Genomic DNA, 8,525 nt, shown 5'->3' on the forward strand with positions numbered 1-8,525 from the left:
AAATTACTGGATTGATCTGCCTGGTTTTTCTGTTTGTGTCTCACAGGTTTGGAAGAGGCCAGTGGGCAAATCTTTGATTGCCTTATCTATATCTGCTAAATTTAAAGCTCTACGATATGCCCTCAAGAAATGGCATTTAAATCTGTCCACAGTCAAAGCACTCATTGCTGATTGTAATAAGGTGGTTCTCTTCCTTGATGGTCTGGAGGAATCTCGGCCCTTTAGTTGGTCGGAGCTTAATTTTAGGAGAATTGTTAAATTGCACCTTGAGGACATTTTACATTGGCAGTTTATTTATTGGAAACAACGTTGCACGATCAGAAACATCAAGGTTGGTGAGGAGAACTCGAATTTTTTTCATGCTATGGCAACGGAACGGTACCGGAGGAATACTATTTCTTCGATCAAGAACCAGGCAGGTGACTTTGTCACCGATCACCAACAGTTGGCTGGTATGTTCTGGGCTGATTTCAACCAGAGAATGGGCCAATCCAAAGGCATTCAAATGGGGTTTGATTTGGACACATTGATTGCGAGAGTTGATGGGCTGGAGGAGTTATCACAGCCGTTCTCGGACTCTGAGGTGGAGGCAGTAATTAAGAACCTGCCTACTGACCGTGCTCCGGGTCCAGATAGTTTCACCGGACTTTTCTTAAAGAAAAGTTGGCCGATTTTGAAGGATGATTTTATGAAACTTGTCCAGGAGTTTTATGATGGGAAATACAATTTAGAATGCCTTAATACATCTCTTATTACTCTCATACCCAAGAAGCTTAGCCCTGAATATGTTGGTGATTTTCGGCCTATATCATTGACCAACACATGTTTGAAGTTTTTAACTAAACTCTTGGCTAACCGCCTCTAGAGAGTGATTCTGAGATGCATACATCGCAATCAATATGGTTTTCTTTGTTGCCGATCCATTCAAGACTACCTTGCATGGTGTTTTGAATATATCCACCAGTGCAAAGCTTCATAGGGGCATGTCATCCTTCTCAAGCTTGATTTCACGAAAGCATTTGATACCATTGAGCACAAAGTGATCCTCAGAATCTTGCAATGCAAGGGTTTTGATAGTCGTTGGACCGGTTGGATTAAGAGCATCTTATCTACGGGCTCCTCTTCGGTCCTCTTAAATGGCGTGACGGGCAATCATTTTTTCTGCAGAACGGGTGTGCGTCAAGGAGATCCATTATCTCCACCACTTTTCGTGATTACTGTTGATTTACTACAATCGGTGGTTAATGAGATGTGCTCCAGGAAAATTCTTACCCTTCCAATCCCGACAAGTTCGAATGACTATCCGATTGTCTAGTACGCGGATGATACTCTCATTGTTCTCCCTGCGATTGACAGCCAACTCATTGCTTTCAAGGAAATGCTTGATATCTTTGCTGTTTCAACTGGGTTGCGGGTCAACTTTAGCAAGTCCTCACTGATCCCGATCAATATGACTGAGGAAGAGGGCAATCGAGTTGCCAGCCTGCTTGGGTGTGAAGTTGGTTCTATGCCATTCACATATCTTGGATTACCCATGGGAACATCTAGGCTAACGATATATGATCTAATGCCTATGGTGGATCGTATTGAGAGACGATTATCTGCGTCTTCTTGCTTGTTGAATCAAGGGAGCCATCTCCAGCTTTTGCAATCTGTCCTAAGTTCCATGCCAATATACTTTTTGTGTACACTCTCTCTTCCTCAGGGCATTTTGAAGCAAATCGAGCATATCATGCACTAGTGTCTATGGAGAGGGAACACGGATACCCTACGTCAATCATTGGCGGCTTGGGACTTGGTCTACCGACCCAAGAATCTGGGAGGCCTCGGTGTTCTCAACTTAAGTATACAAAATGAAGCCTTGTTGATCAAGCACCTTTTCAAGTTCTTTAAGAAGATGGATGTGCCCTGGGTCACGCTCATTTGGGACACATATTATGCCTCATCACCACCACAAGTCACCCAGAGCTGTGGTTCTTTCTGGTGGAGGGATGTTTTGCAGCTATATGATAGTTTTTGTAAGTTGGCTGTGCCACTTGTCCGTGCTGGAGATACGGTGGTCTTCTGGCTGGATCGCTGACAGCTTGGAAATGATGCTGTAATCATGCATTGTCGGTTCCCAAGGCTTCATTCTAATGTGATTGATGATACGATCTGTGCCACCTCCGACTGCTATTGCTGATCTTCAGCGTATTGGAGCGCGTGTTCGCATTGCGCCAGAGAAGATCACCGTGGATAAGCTTGTGGCTGATCCTGCAAAGTCCACCAGCAACAACAACTCTGATGATTTACTCCACCATGCAGGCTTTAGGTCTATGGCATCCCATTTTAATCGCCATCTATCTTTATTTATGTTTTCATGTATGGAACCTTGTGGTGCTTGTCTGCTTAGATGGTCTGTGTAGGTCATTGTGTGATCTACTTTTGCTGCTTTTCCTTTTGGTTTGTAATGAATCAGTCAGGGTTTAAGGATTGGAAGGTGCTTTGTTGGAACGTGCGTGGTCTTAATTCTGAGGCACGTCAACTTGCGGTTAGGCAAAAGATCGATGAAAGTGGTTGTTCTGTTATTTGCCTCCAAGAAACAAAGTGCATGCATATTGATGATCGGTTCATTAGGAAATTTTGTCCATGGCGCTTTGATAATTTTGTTTATGTGCCATCGGCCGGTGCGTCTGCGGGCATGGTGGTCATATGGAATTCTTCTGTCTTTGTGGGCAAATTAATTGAGGCCAAATCTTATGGGATCATTGTGGAATTCAGTTCTAAACACACCTCTGGAACTTGGACTTTAGTTTCTGTTTATGGCCCGTGTCAAGGTCCTGCTCGTGATGAGTTTGTGCAGTGGTTATATAATCTTGATATTCAGTTTGATGACAATTGGCTCCTCTTGTGTGATTTTAACTTTATGCGATCGCTTGAAAACCGTAATCTACCTGATGGCGATGTCAATGACATTATTTTGTTTAATGAAATCATTGGCCATTTGGGCCTTGTTGAGCTGCCAATGAAGGGTCGTCAATATACTTGGTCCAATATACAAACTTCACCACTTCTTGAGCAGATCGATTGGTTCTTTACTTCGGTTGCCTGGACTTCTGATCATCCCAACACCTTGGTTATACCCCTTGCACGCACTGCCTCCGATCATGTACCGTGTGTGGTCACAATTGCTACATGCATACCTAAGGCAATGGTTTTTCGCTTTGAAAATTACTGGATTGATCTGCCTGGTTTTTCTGTTTGTGTCTCACAGGTTTGGAAGAGGCCAGTGGGCAAATCTTTGATTGCCTTATCTATATCTGCTAAATTTAAAGCTCTACGATATGCCCTCAAGAAATGGCATTTAAATCTGTCCACAGTCAAAGCACTCATTGCTGATTGTAATAAGGTGGTTCTCTTCCTTGATGGTCTGGAGGAATCTCGGCCCTTTAGTTGGTCGGAGCTTAATTTTAGGAGAATTGTTAAATTGCACCTTGAGGACATTTTACATTGGCAGTTTATTTATTGGAAACAACGTTGCACGATCAGAAACATCAAGGTTGGTGAGGAGAACTCGAATTTTTTTCATGCTATGGCAACGGAACGGTACCGGAGGAATACTATTTCTTCGATCAAGAACCAGGCAGGTGACTTTGTCACCGATCACCAACAGTTGGCTGGTATGTTCTGGGCTGATTTCAACCAGAGAATGGGCCAATCCAAAGGCATTCAAATGGGGTTTGATTTGGACACATTCATTGCGAGAGTTGATGGGCTGGAGGAGTTATCACAGCCGTTCTCGGACTCTGAGGTGGAGGCAGTAATTAAGAACCTGCCTACTGACCGTGATCCGGGTCCAGATGGTTTCACCGGACTTTTCTTAAAAAAATGTTGGCCGATTTTGAAGGATGATTTTATGAAACTTGTCCAGGAGTTTTATGATGGGAAATGCAATTTAGAATGCCTTAATACATCTCTTATTACTCTCATACCCAAGAAGCTTAGCCCTGAATATGTTGGTGATTTTCGGCCTATATCATTGACCAACACATGTTTGAAGTTTTTAACTAAACTCTTGGCTAACCGCCTCCAGAGAGTGATTCTAAGATGCATACATCGCAATCAATATGGTTTTCTTCGTTGCCGATCCATTCAAGGCTACCTGGCATGGTGTTTTGAATATATCCACCAGTGCAAAGCTTCATAGGGGCCTGTCATCCTTCTCAAGCTTGATTTCACGAAAGCATTTGATACCATTGAGCACGAAGTGATCCTTAGAGTCTTGCAATGCAAGGGTTTTGATAGCCGTTGGACCGGTTGGATTAAGAGCATCTTATCTACGGGCTCCTCTTCGGTCCTCTTAAATGGCGTGCCGGGCAATCATTTTTTCTGCAGAACGGGTGTGCGTCATGGAGATCCATTATCTCCACTACTTTTCGTGATTGTCGTTGATTTACTACAATCGGTGGTTAATGAGATGTGCTCCAGGAACATTCTTCCCTTCCAATCCCGACAAGTTCGAATGACTATCCGATTGTCCAGTACGCGGATGATACTCTCATTGTTCTCCCTGCGATTGACAGCCAACTCATTGCTTTCAAGGAAATGCTTGATATCTTTGCTGTTTCAACTGGGCTGCGGGTCAACTTTAGCAAGTCCTCTCTGATCCCGATCAATATGACTGAGGAAGAGGGCAATCGAGTTGCCAGCCTGCTTGGGTGTGAAGTTGGTTCTATGCCATTCACATATCTTGGATTACCCATGGGAACATCTAGGCTAACGATATATGATCTAATGCCTATGGTGAATCGTATTGAGAGACGATTATCTGCGTCTTCTTGCTTGTTGAATCAAGGGAGCCATCTCCAGCTTTTGCAATCTATCCTAAGTTCCATGCCAATATACTTTTTGTGTACACTCTCTCTTCCTCAGGGCATTTGAAGCAAATCGAGCATATCATGCGCCAGTGTCTGTGGAGAGGGAACACGGATACCCTACGTCAATCATTGGCGGCTTGGGACTTGGTCTACCGACCCAAGAATCTGGGAGGCCTCGGTGTTCTCAACTTAAGTATACAAAATGAAGCCTTGTTGATCAAGCACCTTTTCAAGTTCTTTAAGAAGATGGATGTGCCCTGGGTCATGCTCATTTGGGACACATATTATGCCTCATCACCACCACAAGTCAACCAGAGCTGTGGTTCTTTCTGGTGGAGGGATGTTTTGCAGCTATATGATAGTTTTTGTAAGTTGGTTGTGCCACTTGTCCGTGCTGGAGATACGGTGGTCTTCTGGCTGGATCGCTGGCAGCTTGGAAATGATGCTGTAATCATGCATTGTCGGTTCCCAAGGCTTCATTCTAATGTGATTGATGATACGATCACCATTAAGGACCTTATGGGGATGCCTTACCTAACTGATAATTTTCACCTGCCTCTGTCGGCTGAAGCCTTCCAGGAGTTCACCCAACTTCAGTCTTTGCTGCTGCTGATCAACCTTCAGGAGGAAGGGAAAGACATTTGAAAATGGCCATCCAAGTCTGGAGAATATCAGTCCAGGATATACTATGTGTCTTGCTTTCTCACATATTGTGGTTGATCCCATATTTAAGTGGATCTGGAAATGTTCATGCACTCTCAAATTCAAGGTTTTTGGCTTGCTTCTTTTGATGGACAGGTTGAACACCAGAGACATGATGCAGCGACGTCATTGGAATATCCAAGATGACACATGTGTAATGTGTAATTCTTCCTGTCATGAAGACTGAGCCCACCTTTTCTTTGCATGCAACTTCAGCCAACGAGTTTGGAATTATCTTGGCATTTCATGGATTCTTCAACCGAACCAGACTACCTATGAGATGGCTCTATCTGCTAGGAAGGATTTTGGTTTCCCTTTTTTCACTGAGGTGGTCTTCGCTACCACATGGAATATTTGGACTCAAAGGAATGGGAAGATCTTCATAAATGAGCTGCCTTCCTTTAGATCTTGGAGGAGAAATTTTGTCCATGACATTTCTCTATTAGCTCATAGAATCAAATGTGAATATAGGACTAGCTTAACCTCTTGGCTAGCTGCACTCCCATAGTTACTCATTGTAAGTATCCCCTTTGTTTTCTTACTTGTAATTTGTTACCTTGTAACTTCTCTGGTTCTTTTTTAAAATAAAGAACTGTGAGGCTGTTGCCTTGCAGTATATAGTCAAAAAGTAAAAAACATCTAATTAACCTAGTTAGTAAACCAAATTAACCTAGCTAGTTCACTTAGTTCAACTTAGTTAACCTAATGAACTAAATTCACCTAAGTTAATTAACCTAGAGGGAGGAGGAGTACCTCTCGGTGGAGGAGGGCCGGCGCGGGAGATCGGCCGGCGGGAGAGGAGGCCAGTGCGGGGGAGGGTGGCCGGCGGGGGAGGAGAGCCGGCGCGGGCGAGGGCGGTCGGCGGGAGAAGACCGGCGCGGGGGACGGCGGCGCGCGGCGGAGGCACGCGAGTGAGAGTGTGTGAGGGGGAGTGAGGTCGAGCGCGGGCCATGGGTGTGGATAAGGAGCCCGTAGTAGTAGCGCTTTTATGTAGAAAGCCCTACTACTACGTTCAATAGCAGTAGCGCTTCCTACATAAAAGCGCTACTACTATGCCTGGCTTGTCGGCAACGGTTTGGCTATTTTAGTAGTAGCGTGTTTTATGAACACAGCGCTACTAGTAAGTGCATAGTAGCAGCGCTTACCATGTGCAAGCGCTACTGATAAGTAGTAGCAGCAGTTTCTTATAAAAAGCGCTACTAATAAGCTCCTGTGTATAGGCATTTCCCTAGTAGTGCACCCCTCAAATAAAACTAAGCACCCTGAAATTCTTTGACAACTAAACTGCTGGCTATATGATGTTGGCCATATATATTGTACGTAGATAATGTGAAGAAACGAGTGGTAGTACGGGTTATTCTGCAAAGTTTCAGCAGCTTAGCATCTGACCGTTCGATCTCAGATCCAAGGGCTGCCAGCAGCCCGTATCATGGTTGCGCCTACCACGACCGTCGCCTCGCGCGGTCGCGCCCTTGGAGATTTCACACGGTGCGTTAGGCTATGTGATGTTGGCATGTCATACATAGTCATCAGTTAGTCACTCATACAACAAGGTTAGCTATAAGGTTGGCTATAAAAGTTTTTTTACTTCTCACTATCTCTTTCTTCATAGTATTTATTGCATTTGCCAAGAAGTGACCTCCTCTAATGAAATGGTGCTTAGATGAGGTGCTAAGGGCATTAATGGCTTAGCAACTCAAGTCCCCAATGCATAGGTGCTTAGTTTTTTGTTGCTAAGGGCATCTCCAACAATTGTAAGATAGATGTTGGTAAATTTGCCACCTAGGACATAGTGATGATGTGGCATGTAATAAATGTGGAGAGAGAGCAAATTTGTATGTAGATTAACCAACAACATTTGCACAAGCTCCAAGGTGAAATAGAGAGCAATGACATTTATTTTCTCACCATCTATTGGATAACTGAGATACAACCTATTGGAGTAGTTGTATGATAGCTTGTTGGTTGATGTCATGGACATTTTACCAACAAGACTAACATACAACCTGTTGGAGATGCTCTAAGCTTGCTTCATTTAATTAGCTATAGACTCAAAATTGTCTTTTCAACTAGGTACACGCACTTAGCATCGTTTCTTCCTGGGGTCACCAAACTAGTCTCTCTCTTCTTAATTAACTTGCCACATCAGACTTTATGCCTATGTGGCAGGCTTAGCACCTGTACGAGCAAGTACAATAGTGGGCTATAAGCCCGCTTACATGGCAATTTTGCATATGTGGAGGAGAGAGGCAAGGAAAAAGTGGAGGAGTGGGCTCTCATGCAAGAGCCAGCCTCTACACGTGCTCCTAGACAAAAGCATTTAATACGAGGAGAGAGATAGAGAGAAAGTGAGAAAAAAATAGATAGCCAACCCTATTGTATGACTAATAAATAATAGTACTAACTTTTGATGACATGGCATGTTTATATACTCATGCAGCACTAGCAGCTGGCTATACTAACCATGCTCTACATGGTGGAGCATTGGGAGAGGCACCTGTATACCATGGAGGTGGTCAGGAATCGGGAGACTCACGCCGGTGGTAGCGCCGCAGTTAAAATGATAATGGCAAGTCAAATCAAAGGGCCCCACCTGTCCAGCAGTAACTCGCTGTCAAATCACACAGCCCTACGTTTGCAGCAGCCTACTCCCTCATCTTCTCGCGTCTCTGTCAAACCGACTAGGCGGAACTGCCCCGCCAACCGCGCGGGAAAAGCCCCGCCCTCGACTTTTAAATAGTACTTCCTCCGTTCCCAAATATAAGTCTTTTTGGAGATTCCAACAAGTGACTACATACGTAGCAAAATGAGTGAATCTACATTCTAAATTATGTCTATATACATCCATATGTTGTAGTCCATTTGAAATGTCTAAAAGACTTATATTAGGAACGGAGGGAGTATAATTTTGTATCCATGGATTGCTCCATGGAGTAAAGCCTCAAGAAAACGGCGGTACACATGTAT

The sequence above is a fragment of the Aegilops tauschii genome, chromosome 2, assembly GCF_002575655.3.
Source record: "Aegilops tauschii subsp. strangulata cultivar AL8/78 chromosome 2, Aet v6.0, whole genome shotgun sequence".
Lineage (NCBI taxonomy): Eukaryota > Viridiplantae > Streptophyta > Magnoliopsida > Poales > Poaceae > Aegilops > Aegilops tauschii.